Source organism: Lepidochelys kempii, chromosome 1 (genome assembly GCF_965140285.1).
Source record: "Lepidochelys kempii isolate rLepKem1 chromosome 1, rLepKem1.hap1, whole genome shotgun sequence".
NCBI lineage: Eukaryota > Metazoa > Chordata > Testudines > Cheloniidae > Lepidochelys > Lepidochelys kempii.
The window spans coordinates 273,395,097-273,416,352 of NC_136380.1; the positions used below are offsets into that span (position 1 = coordinate 273,395,097).

The 21,256-nt window shown below is 44.1% G+C and overlaps 1 long non-coding RNA gene across 1 annotated transcript; it reads left to right on the forward strand.

Moving 5' to 3' along the window:
- Positions 1 to 9,752: 9,752 nt before the first annotated feature.
- Positions 9,753 to 20,850, forward strand: LOC140905046 (uncharacterized). The gene is made up of 3 exons (XR_012156723.1): positions 9,753 to 9,788; positions 11,059 to 11,180; positions 20,805 to 20,850. It is a non-coding gene; the product is annotated as an uncharacterized LOC140905046 (long non-coding RNA).
- The last annotated feature ends 406 nt before the right edge of the window (positions 20,851 to 21,256 follow it).

A 21,256-nucleotide genomic window follows, 5' to 3' on the forward strand; every position in this document is an offset into this window, starting at 1 on the left:
TGTAGCTGAGCTGGAGTCTCATCTTTATGATATACTCAGATGGCTACATAGTCTTTGAGATAGTCTGGGCTCCTCAACTGGCAACCACACTAGGAGTGACCTTTCTCTGTCTCACTCTCATGTGTCTCCAAGTCCAGCAAACTATCTCTGTGGAGTCTCCTCCCGCCCTTGTGGGGTCAGCCTCCGGACGGTTCACTGCCTCTCTGTCTGGAACGATCTCTGTATCTCTATAGGCTCTCTCTGGGTGTGGTGTCTGCTGCCTCCTGTTCCCTTGGATCACTTGTCTCTCTGGCAAAGTCACCTTATATGACCTGGGTACCACTGCACCCGTCACGACTCCTTTATTCCACCCTTCTGGTGTCTCTCTCTAATGGCTAGATCATGCCAGTCTCCGGGGCTGGTAGGTCATGGACAGATCTGTCATATTCTAGTGCCTGCTTTCTCAGATTGTTGGCCATCTTCTCTCGGCAGCACCTCCATCCTGCTGGCTGCAAGAGGTCTTTCCTCACTGGTAGCAGGCTTTTGGTCCTTTGTTCCACCAGTGCCTGCGCTGGATGTTTTGGCAACCCTGTAATGAGGTATTCCTGTGTGCCAAAAATGCTAACAATGCTAAGTCAGAAAAAACATCCTTGCGTAACAGCCTCTTAGCTGCTTTCACAGCTGATTCCACTTTACCATTACCCTGGGGGGATCCTGTGGGATGAGGTAGCATGGAGGAGAGACCACTGGAGCAGGCTGGACTGGGAGTGGGGCACGGGCTGGCACTTTCTGCTGCCTGATGGCCATCATGCCAAGCAGCCACTCCATCAACTCCCTATGTTGCTGTTGCTCTCTCCACTGCAGCTGTCAGTCTTACTCCCTCATGGCATGGTCCTGGGTGATGTAGTCCACTACCATCTTCTGCTCCCTCTCCAGTATCTTCTCAGCTGCAGCCTGGCGCTGCCAGTCCTGCTCTGGGGGCTGGTACAACCAGCTAGCAAAGTCTCTGTGTATCTCCTGCAGCAGCTTGTCTCTGGCCTTTTTTTCTTTTCCCCTGAAGGTTCTTGTACCTCTCACTGACAGTCAATGGCATTCTTGAGTGGGGAGGGGGATTCATCCGGACTGGTGTAGATGTCTCAGAAAAACATGATTTGTCCTTTTTGGGGAGGCACTGTCTCTCCTTTAAGTTCTGCACCACAGATGTAAAAATTTGCAATTTTTCTCTCATTGGCAAGTGGACTCCTCAATTTCTTTGCATTTCCCTGCTCTGTGGCTGTTGTGACCAGTTTCTCCACACCAAAAGTATGGCAAGTGATGATATGTTGTTATATTATATAATCGCTATATGTATATAAAAACCTGAACCTTGCTTGTTGTGGGTTGGGTAGTGGGAAAAAGCACCAGAAAAATATATAGGCTTCCTTGCATTTGTGGGCATGTACTAATGCTCCCTGCTTTGCATGCATGCAACACTGCATGCCTCAATACGACACTGCTTGCATGTTTAATTCCCCCCACCCCTTTGGAATCCATCTTAGATCACAGGTGACTGGGTAAGAGGGAGGGGAGGATGGGGAAACAGCAATTCTTCAACCCTCAACTGAAGCTTTGCAGGCAACGCCCAGCCCACAGCATGCGTGATTGAGACTGGTCATAACCAGCCAAAGCCCCGCCCTCTTATTTTGTAATACCTCCCATAGCAATCACAGACAAGCATAATTGCTTCTTGCCCAGCTGCAGTGATGCTGGTTCCTCTGCCTGTTCCTCTTGGGTCTGTTCCCCCATCACATTCCTAAAGATATCCTGGGTGTCCAGCAAGAGAAACTCATGGGTGTGCCTCAAAGCAGTTGAAGGGGTGGAAGGTATGCATCAGCTCTATGTCCTCTCCTCCCTTTGCCCCCAGTCCCTGCTGCTCCACTCCTTCTATCCCTTCTTCATTTTCCAATAGCTCATCCAGCAGAAATGATGGGTCTGTACTCAGGGCAGGGCCCATCATCGAATGGGCATGTTTTTGCTGAGCTGGACATGGCATTGTGATCCTTGGTCTTCCTGTATGCAGTCTTTGGGGTTTTGAATTTTCTCTCTACACTGAGGTCCTGTCTGCTGAATCCACTGCCAGCTTCTTGGAGATCTAAAATTGCTGATTTCAGATACATCTGTCCAATTATGGGTCTAATTGACTTCATAAAAGAGGTTCACCAGAACCTTGGTGTCAACTCCTGGCCAGCTGGCAGCACGCTGGGAGGAGAACTTCTCAGATGGCATCTTTTCAGATGCCATGGAAGTGCAGCAGAAAAATCACAGGCAAACATGGGGTTTAAACACTAAGCCAGTGTCATTGACTTCCAGTGCAGAGGAAGGGAGGAGGTAGAGAGGGAGAGGATGGTAAAATGCAGCCCAGGGGGAACAGTGGGAAGGCATTAGAGGACTATCAGTACCTAGGCTTGAATAGCCTGTGTCCTCTCTGCAAAATAGGTGGATTGCCAGCCCAGAAAGAGGTTAAACCTGGGCCCTAAACTGTGAGCCAAGTATGCTAGCCCATGCTTGAAGCACCTTCAAATCTGGGTGAGAGCTTTTTCTGTGTAGATGAGGGGTTTAAGGGCAACACCTGGGTGAGAGCCTGGGCTAACTCTGCAATAAAGATGTAGCCTAAGTGTTCTTATATGCATTCCTTCCAGTCTTGATGGCCTCCAGCTGATTCGGGTTGAAAGCTGTCTCCCATTTCATGTACCCAGCACCTGTAATTGGAAACTATAATATAGTACATAGCCACTCTCTTACCTAGTGCCTTCTTAGGTCATTCTTCAAGTTGTATGTGTTAGGATGTAAGTACTGACTTTAGCATGTCATTGTTTATGTGAGGGAAACAGGCTCTCACCATAGTATCCCATTGTACTGACTGCTCCCACACAACATGTGAGGTTATGCAGTGCAAGAGTAGAGAGTCACAGGTGCTACTTCCCTGTGGAGAAATGCTGTTCCATTCCCCACTATCACACTTGTTTTGTTCTGTGGGATATTCAAAAACATCCAGTATTGGCCTCACTCTTCTCTCATTGAAGTCAATGGGAACTACAGCACTAGGCCAATGCTGAGCACTTTTGAAAATCCCGTGCTCCTTGATATTAAAAAGTCATTGCAGCCGTCACTTTGGATTTCTTTTACAAGAACTAGATGGAAATCACTTTTAATTCCTTACAAAAGGAGCAAGATTGTGGCATTAAGCAGAGGAAATGATGGTCACCCAGGTTAAGTATTTATAAATCTTTATGATTGCAGAGCAGAGCTACATGGCTACATTTACCCTCTTCCACCACTACAGCCAAGAAAACGGCAACAAAATATTTATACCTACTTGAAAATACAAGGGAAAATTACATAGCTTGAAATTCTGCTTCTCTGAAGAGATCCGCTTGTAGGATTCTCATTCCTGGCTATTTACGCCTTAGCATGAGACTGCCATAATTCCCCGAGGGTTCGAGCCTGCAGCATTGAAATCAATAGGCACAGGGCCGAACAGCTAGCTCTTAGAGATTCTTGACCCTTGATGGTAGCAATAGCAGAACAGAGCACAAGTCAGATCCCCTTTTAGTTGTTTTGGAATGCCCACTGCTGAGTATAAATGCTGCCCTCCGAGGGTTCCAGTCAGTTCCCTGAACTGAACAGGTGGTGAAGCTCTCAGGAGGAAAACTCAAGATGATCAACACAAGATCAAAAATGTGCCTCAGAGAAAATTAAAAAAAAAAATACGGAAGCATATCTGCAAAAGGGTAAGCGCCAAACTTTGAGGGGAGGGGTCTGTGTGAGAGGGTGTGAGAATCCAGCCAAATGATCTCATCAGAGAAACAGAATTGCAAGGTAATTAATTTCCCCTTCTCTAAAGTTACCGTCTGTGCAACATTATCTCTCTCCTGGAGAGGTAAAATCTCAAGGGATGTCCTCAAAGAAAACTGAGTGTGGAGCTGCAATGAGCAAAAATAACAAGGCCAGTACCCACTGTGTGAAGAGGGAAGGTTTGTTTATATATGGCTGTTGTTGAGTGAGGAGATCTAAAAGATAGGAGAAAACAGTCAGAAGAATGTCTGAAGTACTGTAAAGAGTCTGGTTCTATGGCTATGTCTTTACTGCCGAATTAAAGTGAGTTTTTACATGGAGATTGCTAACTCGAGTTATGTATCTCACTGTAAAAAGCCTTGCAGAGACAAGGCTCAGGAATTTTTTATCAATGTGGCTACAATAGTTAACCCCCACCTGAAGTTAAATTTGACTGTATTAGGGTAAAAGCTTTAATGCCTTGTCTCCACTAGGATTTTACAAAGTGAAATCGCTAACTTGAGCTAGCCATCTCCCTGTAAAAACACATCTTTTTGGTCAGTCAAATGTAGCCTGTGTCCGGCAGTCTGCACCCACAGACCATGGAACTGGCCAAGGGACTGACTGATAATGGCCTCAGCATGCATCAGGTGGGTCAACTGTTAAAATAAAGTGGCACAAACTAAAATGTAACTACTTCAGACCTATGACTGAGCTATGGAAAAGAATAATAGGAAATTTCAAACATTCGAGCAAGTCCCTGAACTATTCATTTGCAAGCTTAAAATTAATGTTATCCTCTGCTACATGCTACATTTCAAAAGCTGCTCTTCCTGCTTTGCACCTTTGATAAATCTGTAATATGAATAGAGACCTGCCAAGTTTCACTTATTTTGCATTCATATTAAGGCAGTATTTAAAGCAGCCCTCACTTATGAAAAAGTCTTTTGCTTTGTTTTTTCAATGAGGCATTTAAAATCTCACACACACTGATTCTCAAGTTTTTTTTTAAATGAGGCTGTCATGGTTCTGACAGCTCTGTATACAGCTTAGAATTTTCTTCCACCAGTGTGAAAGGATAGGATGATGATAAGCAGCAAAAACAAAACATCTTGTAGTGGAATAAAATTCCTAAGGTTCTTCCATCAAACATCCCTTCTTGCCCCTTCCCCAAAATAGCTTATATTTTTAGATTAATCTCTAATTTAGAGGAAGAATAATACCTAGCTCTTATAAAGCACTTTTCATTAGTAGATCTCAGAGCTTTACAAAGCAGGTCAGTGTCATTATTGCTATTTTGGAGATGAAGAAACTGAGGCACGGAGAGGTAGTGACTTGCACAGTATCACCCAATGGGTCAGTAGCAGAGCAGAGAATAGAACCCAGGACTCCTGAGTCCCAGTCCAATGTCCCACACTGCCAAACCAAATGTGTGCACCTAGAGTTTTTATGGGGAGAAATTCCAATAATTACATAAACAACCCTAAACAAAATGGATGGTATCATTATCCAGCTTAATCTGCTAGGAGGTGTAGAGTTAACTCACAAGTGTTTAGAAATTTCATTTTATTTCTTCCTGTTGGAAGGAGATTTTTCTGTTCATCACAACTATTATTGGGTGGTATAGAACAAAAAAGTCAGAAATGGGCAATAATTCTGAAACTAAAGGGACTGTGAGGAGCAGCAGAGACACTGAAAGGTGAATGGGGAGAGTGAGGGGAAGCAGGACAGTGGCATTAGCATGAGACAGATTTAGGAGCTGCAGGTGGAATGGGGTGCATGGGGATATGGAGCAGGAGGGAGGCTGAGGGAGATGTAGGGGGCAGAAGGGAGGCTGGGGAGGAGCAGAAGGCAGTGATGGGGATGGGAGACGGAGAGGATAGAATAGCAGCTCCCCCAGCTAGTGTTGGTGAAGGGGAGACCCCTCAGAGCAGCCAGTGGAATTCAGTGTTGCCAACTCTCATGAATTAATTGTGAGTCACAGAATTTTGGTATCTGCAGGAGGAGCTGTCACAAGGACATGATACACTCCTCTGAGCTCACCGTTTTCAGGGCTGGGCATGCAGGCAAAGCTCTGTGCAAGAGCCTTGGGGCTAAGGACGTGGACTAAGCTAAACAGGGAAGACTTGGTATAAAATGTCACTTGCTAGGTGAACTCGAGGGCTGTGGACAGAGGCAGCTAACAGGAGAGTTTCAGAGAGAGTTTGGAGCAGGAGTGTGAGAAGCTTTCCTTCCAGGATCAGTACTATGTGTGATACCAAGATGACCAGTGATGGAATCGTGGTGACCTGCAAAAAACATGCCATGTTCTCTCCCTGAAGCCAGATGGGATTTCCTTTTCATGAAATGCAAGTTGGGAGATGTGTTGGAGGAAAAGATTCTTGGATTGGAGGGGCAAATTATGCCACTGAGATCAGAGAAGCTGATTTGTTCCTAGACAACCAGGTTCAGGTTCAAAGAAATATGGAGCTGGCCACCAAGAAGTCAGAGAGAAAGGAAGTCAGAGAGGAGGCCTGGCAAGAGGTCACGGTGGCATTCTGCACAGCTGGACACAGATGAAGATAGGCAGGCTGTGACTACCAGAGAGAAGAGAACTGAGAAGAATTCCACACAGCTAGAAGTTCCAAATCAGTACCAGGCCCTTGACATGGAAACTACGGAAGATGCATCTCAAGATCCAGCAGATCCAAGGGAACAGAGAGATGAATGGAACACACATGTGGATGGCAGCTCTGCCCAACCTGTAAGAAAATCAACCTTGCCGGTAAAGAGTTTTCCAACTGTCCAAGGAAGACAAGTGATCCTTGTTGAAGATTTACTACTCAGAAGACTTGAAAGAACATTCTGCAAGGACAGGCAGACAACAGGACAGTGTGCTCCCTTCCCAGAGTCAAGGCATGAGATATCACTCTAAGATTCTGAAGCTGACTGGCAAGGATCTATTGGTGATGGTTTACATTGGCCCTAATGACACTGAGTTGTGGGAGACCTTGAAGATAATAGATGACTTTAAGGAACTCCGAAGCAGTAAAGGCTGCTATAAAAAATGTATGTATCTGTATCAATATCTTCATCAATATCAATATCTTGTTCAATATCTTCATAAATGATCTGGAGGATGGTGTGGATTGCACTCTCAGCAAATTTGCGGATGATACTAAACTGGGAGGAGTGGTAGATACGCTGGAGGGGAGGGATAGGATACAGAAGGACCTAGACAAATTGGAGGATTGGGCCAAAAGAAATCTGATGAGGTTCAATAAGGATAAGTGCAGGGTCCTGCACTTAGGATGGAAGAATCCAATGCACCGCTACAGACTAGGGACCGAATGGCTAGGCAGCAGTTCTGCGGAAAAGGACCTAGGGGTGACAGTGGACGAGAAGCTGGATATGAGTCAGCAGTGTGCCCTTGTTGCCAAGAAGGCCAATGGCATTTTGGGATGTATAAGTAGGGGCATAGCGAGCAGATCGAGGGACGTGATCGTTCCCCTCTATTCGACATTGGTGAGGCCTCATCTGGAGTACTGTGTCCAGTTTTGGGCCCCACACTACAAGAAGGATGTGGATAAATTGGAGGGAGTCCAGCGAAGGGCAACAAAAATGATTAGGGGTCTAGAACACATGACTTATGAGGAGAGGCTGAGGGAGCTGGGATTGTTTAGCCTGCAGAAGAGAAGAATGAGGGGGGATTTGATAGCTGCTTTCAACTACCTGAAAGGGGGTTCCAAAGAGGATGGCTCTAGACTGTTCTCAATGGTAGCAGATGACAGAACGAGGAGTAATGGTCTCAAGTTGCAGTGGGGGAGGTTTAGATTGGATATTAGGAAAAACTTTTTCACTAAGAGGGTGGTGAAACACTGGAATGTGTTACCTAGGGAGGTGGTAGAATCTCCTTCCTTAGAGGTTTTTAAGGTCAGGCTTGACAAAGCCCTGGCTGGGATGATTTAACTGGGAATTGGTCCTGCTTCGAGCAGGGGGTTGGACTAGATGACCTTCAGGGGTCCCTTCCAACCCTGATATTCTATGATTCTATGATCTATAGATAATGGGAAGTTATTAGTAATGAATATAAATCAGAAGTTAGTTATTGTAGAAAATAGAAAAGGGAAGCAAAAGGACACAAAGAGAAATGTACGGCCAGCAGAATTAAGGACAATAAGAAGGAGTTTTTTAAATATAATAGGGAAAAAAAGATTCCTGAGAATTGTATTGGTCCATTAATAGATGAAAATGGTAGAATTATCAATAATAATGCAGAAAAGGCAGAAGTATTCAGTAAATAACTTCTGTATTGGGAGAAAAAACAGATGATATAGACTCATCATGTGATGATGATCGCACTCTGTCCACTCCACTAATATCTCTGGAAGAGGTTAAATAGAAGCTACTAAAGCTAGACATTTTTAAAGCAGCAGATCGAGATAACTTGCAAGTAAGAGTTTTAAAAGAGCAGACTGAGGAGCTGACTGGAGCATTAATGTTGATTTTCAATAAGCCTTGGAGCACTGGGGAAGTTCCAGAAGAATGGAAGACAGCTAATGTTTTCCAATTTTTAAAATGGGTAAACGGGATGACCCAAGTAATTATAGGACTGTCAGCCTGACATCAATCCCAGGCAAGATAATGGATCAGCTGATATGGGACTCAATTAATAAAGAATTAAAGGAAGGTAATGTAATTAATGCAAATCAACCTGGGTTTAAGGAAAATACATCCTGTCAAACTAACTTAATATCTTTTATTTTTATGTGGTTACAGGTTTGGTTGATAAAGGTAATAATGTTGATGTAATATACTTAGACTTCTGTAAAGCATTCAAGTTGGTATCGCAGAACATTTTGATTAAAAAACTAGACAAATTCAGACTGGAAATAAGGCATACATTTTAATGATGAGAGTAAATAACAATTGGAGCAACTGTTAAAGGGTCGGAGTGGATTCTCCATCACTGACCATTTTAAAATTAAGATTGGACGTTTTTCTAAAAGATCTGCTCTTGAAATTATTTTGGGGGAGTTCTATGTGTTATACAGGACATCAGATTAGATGATCACAGTGGTCTTGTCAGGTCTTGGAATCTATGCAACTATGAATCTGTCCTGACACCGAGTCCTGCCTTCATGTATGGCCCTGTAGCAGAGAGAGGGACATGGGTCAGAGGAAGGAAGGGAGTCATGGAAGTGGTGCTGCGGGGTCCCAGATAGATTAGTCCCAGGGCAGCAGGAGGCAGAGAAGTGCTTCTGCTAGGTCCAGACAGTAATAGGAAATGGACAGCAGTTCCCCTGTCTTGGGGGAGCGGGGAAGAGAGGTTAAATGGAGTCTCCAGCTGAGCAGCCAGGGAGAGGCAATCATTTTGTGTGTATTAAAAGTTGACTTTTCAATCTTTTTATCACACACACATTGGTAGAGGAATATAGAGGAGTCAAGAAGTAGAAAAAAACAGACTAAAAACTTTTTTTTTTTTAAAGAAACGTTACTTTTTGGGCCAATCTCACGGCTTTTGAGGGTTTGACTTGAAATTTTTGCTCTCTTGAGGTTGGCAATACTGTGTTTGTCAACCCTCTAGTGATTGATCAATACACAGAGGAGGGTGGGGAGTAACTGTATTTTTCATTATCTGAAGCACATGCTGCTCAAAAACACCTTCCAATAAATTTGAATCTCCCTAAAAAGCAGCATGGGGCCTGGTGACACAAAAACAATTTGATGTGATTGGGAGTAGTGACTGAGGGCCTGTAAGAGTTTAACAGAGGGGCATCTCTATAATGATATCTTATCTTATACATAGTGCATAAGGGGTGTATGTATTTGAACAGCTAATCTGATAAATTTGAACTTTATGTTGTCAGACGTTACTGGTGTGGTGCTCTGCTTGTGTTCGGTGATGACAACAGTTGGCTGCGTGCGTGTTCCCTCTGTATGCTGTCCCAGCTCTGTGCAGATAGCTAACACAGCAGACCCCGAGAGAACCCCCAATAACCACAGACTCTAGTAAGGTATGAAGGCACATCGGGCAGGTTTATTGCTCAAACGAAGCACAGTGATAGTTCCCCATAGACTTTACAGGGCATACTACGAATTTGTGCTCCCTGGCAATGGACTCAGCTCAGTCAGTGGCGGGACTTTCCACTGCCCCCTAGGCTGGACAAAGACACCATCCCAGGGATGCATTCTTATACACAGGTACAAACAAGTTACACAACGCTCCTGACGTATTGAGGTGCAACTCCTTTACGTAACTATGCACCACCCTTCTACGTAGTGAGGTGCTGCCTCTCACCTTGTACATGTTGGTTCAAACAAAACAACTCTATCCATCATACTAGCCTTTTGCCCCTGTCCTTGTTATCTATGTGGACGGTATAGGAATGTTCTTGTACAATTTGTGTACAGTTCTGGTATCCAATACACTTTAGATATATGTTTGTGCAACAGCATATGTTTATGCAACATCAGCCTTTTACTTGCCAGCTTCTGTGAGCAGGGCCTGCCTCTGGCTCACAGCTTCACTTTACTTTATGTGAGCAAAGTCTTGAGCATTACTTTAGCTCAGGCCTTAGGTCTCATACCGGGCCTCTGATACCAGGATTTATGTTTCAGGGCCTCATCTTACTACACTTTACATTTAAAGTGTTTTAATAGATTGAAAACTTGCTGATGTGATAAACTATAATCTCTTTTTTTCTCTTGCTCCCACGTGTTTATAGTAATAGAAAACCACAATATTGATTAGAACTTTCTTTACTTTATAAACTGCTCTTTGTTTTTCACCCCAGTTGATTCTTCCACTGTTCACATTAACACCAGGCCATAAAAAACCCTACCTGAATTAACTGCTGGGCCCATAGGAATCCTATTTATTTATTTATTTATTAAATCAGTTTGGAGGGTGTGCTTGTCTCTGAACAGAACAAAAGGACACATGGGGCCTGTGTCCCTAAGGGCCCAATCCTGAAGACAATTACTGACCATAGGTCTTACTATCATGAGTCATCATCGCTGATGTTAAGTGGGTTGTAATGGGAATCTTGGTAATTTCCAGGATTAACCCCTTTGTAGACAAACAAAGAAAATACTAATATTACCCACCACAAAAATCTTGAGTCAGGCCTCAAAAATCATGAGGTGGTTTTTTTTTTTTTTTTAATTATACATTTGGGGGTTATTTTCTTTCTCTTCTGGTTTAAGAATTTGGGATGTGTTTGCTTCAAACTTTCAAGCTTTTCTCCACAACCATGAAGGCTAGAAATTTACTTTCTTTTTTAGATGACAGCTAAGAAGCTGAGGAAATTCCATGACTTGAGGAGCTGGGTCATTAAGAAAAACACCAAAGATCATGAGACTTATGATAAAATCACAAGAGCTGGCAACGCTGCACTGGATGATCAGTACGTAGAACGTACCAAGTTAATTATAGAGCACTAATAACTCCATCCTAAGGCAATACACTTTTGAGTTAAAAATGTCTTTTAAAGCTTCATTTTGAACTAACTTGAAGTAGCTGGTACCAGAGTAGCAGCCGTGTTAGTCTGTATTCGCAAAAAGAAAAGAAGGACTTGTGGCACCTTAGAGACTAACCAATTTATTTGAGCATAAGCTTTTGTGAGCTACAGCTCACTTCATCGGATGCAAAAAGTGAAAAATACAGTCAGGAGATTTATATACACACAGACCATGCAAAAATGGATGTTTACCGTACACATTGTAAGGAGAGTGATCACTTAAGATGAGCTATTATCAGCAGGAGAGTGGGGTTGGGGGAGAGAAAACCTTTTGAAGTGATAATCAAGGTGGGCCATTTCCAGCACATTTCCAGGAGTTAACAAGAACGTCTGAGGAACAGTGTGTTGCATGTGTTCCTTATTGCACTGAAATAAGCCAATGGACCCCACACGGTGTTCCAACAGACTCGATTCTGTTACCGTTACAAAAAAACATTGAAATCAGTAGGCAGCTGCCACTCCAAGCTGCATTAAGACTGCATTTGTGCAGCCAGTTTGTACTGTAGTGTGTTAAGAAAATCTTTCCTTTCAGTTGCCATATCAGGTTTTCAGATCAGAACTCTTCCCAGGCTTTCCACCTCCAGGCTGTTCACAGTGTCGAGTGTTCTTTTCCTGTTTATCCTATATGCCTCTTTATTACTAGGCATTTTAAAAGCACATTCAGGCGCCCTGCTTGTTTTTTCTAAAGCTCTTCCGGGATCTGCTGGCGTCTTACAGCAGGTCATCCTGTTTTCAGACAAAGTTCCGGCCTTGTTAAAAACAATCATTTCTGGATGTCTGTGTGCGCCACTCTTTTGTTTAATCATCCTTAATCCTTGAGACATGAAACTGAAACCCCAAATGTGTTTGTTTATTTATCGCCCAAAACTTTTAGTCCATAAAAAAAAAATCCCTGGAAAGGTTGTGAAGAGAAGATCTATCCAAACACCGTAACTCTATCAAACAGCTGCGTTCAGAGGCACTTTGCACCCTCAGAAGGAAGGCTACAAGTTAAAAAAGTATTTTGTTTTTATTTTAAAGAAAGCCTACCATCCCCACCACAAATTCCCCCTGACTGCTGCTGGTAGCATTATTTACCCAGATGGAATTTGCAGCCTTACTCCCTGGGGACTGGCATAGGGGGTGGGTGGGAGGGGCCAGGGGAGTCCACTACAAGAAAATTTCAGTCAACTCCTCACTGGTACAGAAGCAGATTTGAAGGACATAAATGAGAACATGGGGCCAACGGCTGGGTTGATCAAATGTTTGGGCATAATCCTGCTCTCAGGGTACAGGTTACAGCTCTCTACAAAGTGGGGTGGAGGGCGCCGTTCAAATCCTTGCTCCCCCTCATGCAGGGGTGGGGGGATATCGAACATGGGTCTCCCACATCCCAGGTGAGTAAGTGCTCAAACCACTTGACTAAAAGTTACAAAGTGGTCACCACCTCCTACTTGGTGTGGAGAGGGGCAGATGCCTGGTTGACTTAGGCACGTAAACTGCCTGACTGCAGGAGAGGGGTTCCTAGGCGCCTCCCTACAGCCCGGACTTAGGTGCCTATCTCTATGAGAGGGGCGGGGCTTAACACACACCCTTGTCATCAGCATCTCCCATTGGCTTAGGCGGCTCCCTACCTAGTATACTGGCTTTTGTGAATCACATTCCTAGATGCCTAGTTCTCCCCACTCATTGTATCTGGAGCCTCGGTGCCCAACTCAGGCTTTGTGACTTGCAGTGTTGTTCTTGCAGTGACCATGAGTTGGTTGAGTTCAGGATCCTGACGCAGGGAACAAAGGTAAGCAGCAGGATACGGACCCTGGACTTCAGGAAAGCAGACTTCGACTCCCTCAGGGAACGGATGGCCAGGATCCCCTGGGGGACTAACTTGAAGGGGAAAGGAGTCCAGGAGAGCTGGCTGTATTTCAAGGAATCCCTGTTGAGGTTACAGGGACAAACCATCCCGATGAGTCGAAAGAATAGTAAATATGGCAGGCGACCAACTTGGCTTAATGGTGAAATCCTAGCGGATCTTAAACATAAAAAAGAAGCTTACAAGAAGTGGAAGGTTGGACATATGACCAGGGAAGAGTATAAAAATATTGCTCGGGCATGTAGGAATGTTATCAGGAGGGCCAAATCGCACCTGGAGCTGCAGCTAGCCAGAGATGTCAAGAGTAACAAGAAGGGTTTCTTCAGGTATGTTGGCAACAAGAAGAAAGCCAAGGAATGTGTGGGCCCCTTACTGAATGAGGGAGGCAACCTAGTGACAGAGGATGTGGAAAAAGCTAATGTACTCAATGCTTTTTTTGCCTCTGTTTTCACTAACAAGGTCAGCTCCCAGACTGCTGCGCTGGGCATCACAAAATGCGGAAGAGATGGCCAGCCCTCTGTGGAGATAGAGGCGGTTAGGGACTATTTAGAAAAGCTGGACGTGCACAAGTCCATGGGGCCGGACGAGTTGCATCCGAGAGTGCTGAAGGAATTGGCGGCTGTGATTGCAGAGCCACTGGTCATTATCTTTGAAAACTCGTGGCGAACCGGGGAAGTCCCGGATGACTGGAAAAAGGCTAATGTAGTGCCAATCTTTAAAAAAGGGAAGAAGGAAGATCCTGGGAACTACAGGCCAGTCAGCCTCACCTCAGTCCCTGGAAAAATCATGGAGCAGGTCCTCAAAGAATCAATCCTGAAGCACTTGCATGAGAGGAAAGTGATCAGGAACAGCCAGCATGGATTCACCAAGGGAAGGTCATGCCTGACTAATCTAATCGCCTTTTATGATGAGATTACTGGTTCTGTGGATGAAGGGAAAGCAGTGGATGTATTGTTTCTTGACTTTAGCAAAGCTTTTGACACGGTCTCCCATAGTATTCTTGTCAGCAAGTTAAGGAAGTATGGGCTGGATGAATGCACTATAAGGTGGGTAGAAAGCTGGCTAAATTGTCGGGCTCAACGGGTAGTGATCAATGGCTCCATGTCTAGTTGGCAGCCGGTATCAAGTGGAGTGCCCCAAGGGTCGGTCCTGGGGCCGGTTTTATTCAATATCTTCATAAATGATCTGGAGGATGGTGTGGATTGCACTCTCAGCAAATTTGCGGATGATACTAAACTGGGAGGAGTGGTAGATACGCTGGAGGGGAGGGATAGGATACAGAAGGACCTAGACCAATTGGAAGATTGGGCCAAAAGGAATCTGATGAGGTTCAATAAGGATAAGTGCAGGGTCCTGCACTTAGGACGGAAGAACCCAATGCACAGCTACAGACTAGGGACCGAATGGCTAGGCAGCAGTTCTGCAGAAAAGGACCTAGGGGTGACAGTGGACGAGAAGCTGGATATGAGTCAGCAGTGTGCCCTTGTTGCCAAGAAGGCCAATGGCATTTTGGGATGTATAAGTAGGGGCATAGCGAGCAGATCGAGGGACGTGATCGTTCCCCTCTATTCGACATTGGTGAGGCCTCATCTGGAGTATTGTGTCCAGTTTTGGGCCCCACACTTCAAGAAGGATGTGGATAAATTGGAGAGAGTCCAGCGAAGGGCAACAAAAATGATTAGGGGACTGGAACACATGAGTTATGAGGAGAGGCTGAGGGAGCTGGGATTGTTTAGCCTGCAGAAGAGAAGAATGAGGGGGGATTTGATAGCTGCTTTCAACTACCTGAAAGGGGGTTCCAAAGAGGATGGCTCTAGACTGTTCTCAATGGTAGCAGATGACAGAACGAGGAGTAATGGTCTCAAGTTGCAGTGGGGGAGGTTTAGATTGGATATTAGGAAAAACTTTTTCACTAAGAGGGTGGTGAAACACTGGAATGCGTTACCTAGGGAGGTGGTAGAATCTCCTTCCTTAGAGGTTTTTAAGGTCAGGCTTGACAAAGCCCTGGCTGGGATGATTTAACTGGGAATTGGTCCTGCTTTGAGCAGGGGGTTGGACTAGATGACCTTCTGGGGTCCCTTCCAACCCTGATATTCTATGATTCTATGATTCTTGTGATTTTTCTAGGCCACTAAAAGTTAGGCACTACTATGCTGAGCGTCACAACACCTGAAACCCTTTTGTGAGACTTGCCCAGGGCCACACGGGGAGTCTGAAGTGGAGCAGCTAAATGATCCCTGGTGTCATAAGCCCCAAGCTAGGGCGCTCCTCACCTCCCAAAATATTGCCATGGGGGGGTGGGGGGGAATCAACTGGCTTCCTTTCCTTAACAGCTGCAAACAGGCACAACAGCAAAGCACATCTTAAACAATCTTCACATTGCTTTCTTGTATTGATTCACTTATTGGGATAAAGCTAAATTTCAAGCATATCTTTAGGGGTCTGTGTACTGTTACATTTTAGAAGGTGTTTAAATATATATCAAGATATATATTTAAAGGTACTATTGTCTCCAATCCCATTATGAGAACGGGTTTTACTGTATGATTCATGATGCTGAGCACTCATGCAAAATGATCATAAAGTTTTGGGCTTTAGTAAGTTTTACCCATGACAGTCCTTATGCGTAGATGTTACACAATCTCTAACCCAGCCACTTTGATCTTCTACGTTAAAGTCAATGTGGCCAGCTGGATAAATAATATTAAGCTCAGCTGTGCTTCCTGTGCAAGCAAGTGATAAAAAATTGATAATGTCCTAACTTTTTAGAAGCACAGGTGCTTTAAATCAATGGAGTGAAGCTCACTGAAGCTAATAATACTGAGCCAGAGCCCACATTGGAACCAAAAAACTTTCATATGTTCATAGTCTTTTATTCAGATCTGGAGTTTAAATAAGGCGATTTTTTTCGGTAGTTGCAAACAATGGGCCAAATCCTCAGCACAGCTCCGCTGGCCACAATGGAATTACATTGATTTACAGAAGCTGGGGCTCTGCCTCATTATATTTTCAGCTTCTCTAAAACCTAAATGGATTGTTAACTTTCAGAGAGACACTCTGAGCCCTCTGCTACGACATCAACATCCTATGATAGTTGCTGACTTCCTGCTTGTGATTTTTTCCCCCTCAAAAATAATGACACTCTTGAAAGCTTGAGATAAATATCCTGTTAAAAAACAGATGATCAGGCTGAATATTATCATCCTCATCTAAGTCATTAATTGCGGGGGAGTGGAGATAACCTGTTTAACCATGTTTTATTACTTACAAATGGTATTTCTTGTAGAGCAAAACTTTAATTTTTTCTGTGTGATCTTTGGGTGTTTTCAGTTAAAACCCTCCACCCCCTTCTTAATTCTCTGAGGGTGAAATTCATCCCCATGAAGAGGGCCAGCGCAAGACCTAGGTGCCACTTCAGTGCCACTCAAGCCCTCGGACAAAGACATAGATGGGACTGACATGTTGCAGAGGCCTTGTGCTGAGTTTCATTCTTAGAGAGACTCTCCTTTGACATATGAAATTAAGGTCTTGAAACTGTGTCTTTGATGAAACTGAGTCACCCTGGGATTGGGGAAGAGAGGCACGAGAGGCTCCTGCAAGCAGAATGCCTTTAAAAGCGTGTTGCTTGTAGCGACTGAGGGGAGGCACCTATGCTGCAGCTGTTCCACAAAGGTGCAGCCATCCCAGAACTGCAAGAGCTGGGTGTAGGTCTAGCTCTTGCCACATCAATTAATTCAACACTGCCACTCTTTAGTGTTGGAGACCAGTCTGCCCCCCTGTGAGCATGTTTGTCTCCCTCCTGCAAAGTGACCTCTCACACATAGGCAGAGGTAAAATCAAAACAACAACCCGGCAGTGCCAGAGTCTGTCTTTCCTATATGCAGATGACAAAGAACTAAGTAAAATGGTTCCTGTTTGGGAAAATACTTGTAAAGGCTTTTTTCTTCTCATCTCAGTAACAGAAATCAAATCTGGAACATCTGACGAGGAGGACAGACTGTGCTCAGATGCAGAGCCTGACTGAGTTCATGTCAGGCTGTTACCTCAGGGCCCACAATCTCCACTTCCTCCTTGGTCTTTTGTCACTTCCCATGCTCCAGCCTAACCACAGTCTGAGTTCAGTGACACCGCATTGAATGGACATGCCCAATGAGTAGTCAGTCTTGTGTCTCCTATTCACCCCACCCAGCCCTCCATTTCTTGGCCTCTCACCAAAGGTCAGAAGCTCATTTTCCTTTTCTTCTTTTTAAAGGCAGTGTACTGCCATCCACTTGTTGGGTGACCAGGGTACCCACTCAGTTTTAAGCACCAGAACTGAACTGGAGTGAATATATAGAGCTTGTGAGTAACCGAGCTGTTGGATTCATTTCTTTCTGACTTTACCTGATTTTCTTCTGTTGGTAATATAGAATATATTTTTGTAGTGACTCAGCTGGGAGGTAATGTGGACTTTGGCTGGAGTAGGAAACAGTCAATTAACACTCCTGGCTCCTATTCCTGACATTGACACTGACTTGCTCTGTATGGTACTTACCTGATCCATGCCTCAGTTTACCCATTTGAAAAACTGGTATAATACAGGGATGTGGTGAAGCTTCATGCTTGAAAATGGGATTCATATAACTAGGTGCTATGGGGATATAAAAGCTACTACTTTTATTATTATTTTACTATTTTATTATTATTTTACTATTTTATTATTATGGTTGTTATTTATTAAGTAACACATTTACAAACAATGCTTATCAATCCAGACCCAAGTCAATTTACATAGACACACCTAGTAAAATTAGAATACAAATTGTTCCATTCTGAATCTCCACTTCAGATCCTGGGCCTGAGAAAGCTGGTCATGTTATCCAGATCATGTTATCCAGATGATCCAAAAAGCATCAGATAGATTGCATCAAACTATGCTTCCTCAAAACAGACCAGCATCTGACTACCAGGTCTTACTAGCAGAGTGGGATCAGATTTCTATTTCCTCTCTTAGACTTAATGATAAAATAATGTCATATTCATAAATTTAGACTTGTAAGTCTTGGGGGGGAAAGGGCAGGTAACAAAAACCTTCAGTAAGAGAGATTTCTTGTTGTACAGCTTCTGCAGTTGTCCTAGCTGCTTGTGTTTAGAAGCTCATGCAAAGACTGATGTAGGCTGAACAAGTAACCTCACTAGCATGTGCACCATACTTCTTACACACCTGATGCAGTGGAGGCATTGTATGTGTTATTAATGAGTCTCTGGAGTCAAGCCAGTTATTTTTAAATAATTAGCCTATCTCTGAAGCTACAAGAGACTGATTTTATAAGTGAGGATACAGAGCTCCTGGGTATGTCAGATCTTGTGCTTATTTCTCTCTAAACTTCTCTGTATAAATATATGTAATAATACAGGTGACAGTTTATAGCACTGATTTAGATATTGTGGAGAGTACACGCCTACTGAGAACTTGTTAGGAAGACATAGTTCCTTTATTTACTTTACGGTTACGCAAATGCTGGGAAGGAACAGGGAAAAATGTGGCACTGAAAGTTTCTTTGTTTTTGCTCATTGGATTTAAGTAATTCCTCCTGCACACATCAGAACAATGAATCCCCTCACCTTACTTGTCTGTGGGAGATACGATACCATAGATTTGCACTGCAGATCTCCAGCAGTTGGTAGTGTTTAGGGACTGGATTGAAAAATTACACTGACTGGAGATCCAAAACTTAGAGTGCCAGATTCTGAGGTGAAGTGTAAATTAGACCCTACTCCTGCACTAACTTAGACTGTCTTACAGCTACTTGCACCTATACTGCTGATGCCTAAAGGAGTCTTAGCTGATGTTACATACTCACCAGTGAACCACAAGATGGTGTCAGAAGTTCTATGTTAAAATAGCTCCTACTAATTAATTAGACACACACTTGGCTAACAACTAGGTTTGTACTCAGAGGACACAGGGTTAATAATTGAATTCCTAACTGTGCACTGCTAAAGGCCTAGTACTCTGTGTGCTCTCTGTATGTAGTTAGGCACACAGTTAATTTGCTAGGTGGATGAGAACCCCCAGCCGCGCCACTGCAGTCGATAAATTCAGTCCTCCCTCCTTTCATTACTAGATCTCACAGATTATGTTGTAGATGCCACTCTTTGTGAATGACAGCTGGGAGCTCATCCCTTATGCAAAAAAGTATCCCCAGGGCCTTATCTGGCCATCCAGAAGCCATAGGCACATTTAAAATTACTGTAACTTGTTTTGCTGGACATATCACTCATGCGCACCTGGATACGCACCATTGTCCAGAGAGCTGTGAGCTGCCCATCAACTGTATCTCAACTATGAAGAAACTGAGACAGTACATGGGGAGATGAAGACTCTGCTGAGTCTCTAGAGTGAGGAGTGCATTCAGGGTGATTTGACAATCACAAAGTGCAGCAGTGAATCTCTGAGGGCCTTGATGACAGCAGGATCCAGCACTGTCATGCAGTGTCAGGAGACAGTATAGTCAATGAAGGTTTCCTACAATCAGGTGAAAGACTAGAATAAGGTTCCTGGCAACTGGTGGACAACTTGTCCCTTTGTCAAGGATCTGGATCAGTTGCTTACAACTAGACCCACCATGGAACCTACGAATCACGTGGCCAGTGGGGAACCTGGACCTGGACCTCAGGTGCCAGCAGAGGCGGAGAGGGAAGATGAAGTTCAGGCATTGAGTTATGGATTTATTAATGTGTACTGTTTGGCAGTGCAGCATGTAGCTTGTGTCATGTTAAAGGTGAAAGGTAGTGCTGAGGGTGAGTAGTTTGAATGCAGCCATGGCTTTGGTGCGTATGTATCTGTTTGGTTGTTTTGATGGCAAAACTGACCGACCATTACTTCCAGTCTGCAATATGCCTCCTTATAAAATTGTTTTCCTCTCTTGCATCTAGTGTTCAGTCATTGAAAATCATCAGTCAGTAATGTTGGGTCAATGCCCTGGAGAGAGATGCTGTGAGGATTTCCAACATGAGATCTGCTTTCACTTAGGACAATTTCAGATCTGTTTCTTAAGGAATGGGGATTAACCTAGGTAGAAGCAGAATGCAGGAGGCCAGTAATAGTTATGTATGTATAGAGTGTTTATTGATACCTGAATACACAAAGATTTGAAAGATGTGGTATTTACCCAGAAAGAATATTTATGCACTAGCTTGTATTTTTGCATTTTAATACCAGAAGCCCTTACTTGTGGACTGTGCCTTGACATAATGGGAAGGCATTCCTATGATCCTGAGAGCTATGTTGGTGGCTGCTCTAACTTCCAGTAGAGCCACCCAATTTGGACAGGGACAAAGGGTAGGGACCAGACAAAAAGCAGTTCACTGATCCTCCAGGTTAGAGGCCAACAACCTCACCTTGTTAAAAAAAAAAAAAAAAAAAAAAGTTTAAGTTATAGAAATACAACGAAGTAGCCATTCCAGCCACCAGCATGCTGAGACGGGATGGTGGAGCCTTGTTCATGTCCTAAGTGATGGTTGAAAATGCGGGAAGGATTCCGAACACCAGACACGCAGTGGCTTAAACTGGGAGGGCAGAACGGAATGCAAAAGACAGCAAAGGGATGGAACCACCAGATATTCTTTGCTTTGCCCCACTATTTCCCCGCCTTTTATCAACTGTCTTCCTGTTTCAGTGGGACAGTGGTGAGATGTGTGGCTCTGAGGAACTCACAGATGCCTGCATGACGGGAGCACAGCACACGGGACAAGCTGAAATTATTGACCAGCACAAAGGGACTGGAAAACAGCTGGATCACGGCATCAGGGATTTTCCTGCCGTGGAGGACTCCCCAGGTAGTGTGAACTGGCACAGGGCATAGCGGTTCCTGCATCACACTCCTAGCATAAGGGAGCATGTTGAAGGCCTGGGCAGAGCACTACTCTACTCTGGTGATCCCTAGCTGGCCAATGGCCCATTAAGGGCCATAACCAACCAGCATACAATAGAGCAACCCCTAGGCACAGAACCCACTAGGCAACACTGCCTCCCTTAGACTAGTCCTTTGTCTTTGACTCCTTGAATTAAAATTGGCCTATTTTACCCGTAAGCTCTGGACTGTAGAAAATTTCAGAACTTTGGAATAAC